The following is a 620-nucleotide window of genomic DNA, read 5'->3' as shown; positions in this document are numbered from 1 at the left end:
AAATTGATAGAATAAGAGTTGAAATGTTTCATAAAGTATATAAAATATTGGGGGTGCTCATGAATCTATGCCAAAAAAAATTGGAATGCAGCTACCCGACCCATTGCATAAGAGATGTGAATGATTGTGCCCATTCCAAAGAAATATGATTCAACAAAATGTGAGAATTGTTTAACAATATCATTATTATCACACACAAGTAAATTTTGCCAAAAAAAATTAAAAAAAACCAAAACAAAACAGCCTTCAAGCCCTCCCCGCAGCGCTGGTGGAGCCGGCTTCCCTCGGTCTCTCATGAATATTGAGCAGCCCCTGTTGTATTTCCAGAGCTCCATTGCGGAAGCCGAGGCTCGCCATATTGTGTGGCGGCTGCGGCGACTACTACCTGAGTCTCCCTCCGGCCGCGGCCAGCGGAGCCCCGGGCTGGGGCAGGAGTAGCAATGTCTCAGGCTGTGCAGACGAATGGAACTCAGTCTTTAAGCAAAACATGGGAACTCAATTTGTAGGAATTGCAGCGAACACCATAGGAGGCAATAACAGATGGCTTGGAAATCGTGGTTTCACCTCGAAGTCTACACAGTGAATTAATGTGTCCAATTTGTTTGGATATGTTGAAGAAC

This window comes from Chrysochloris asiatica, unplaced genomic scaffold (genome assembly GCF_000296735.1).
Source record: "Chrysochloris asiatica unplaced genomic scaffold, ChrAsi1.0 scaffold00020, whole genome shotgun sequence".
In the NCBI taxonomy this organism is placed as follows: Eukaryota; Metazoa; Chordata; class Mammalia; order Afrosoricida; family Chrysochloridae; genus Chrysochloris; species Chrysochloris asiatica.
This window is presented reverse-complemented; position numbering follows the sequence as displayed.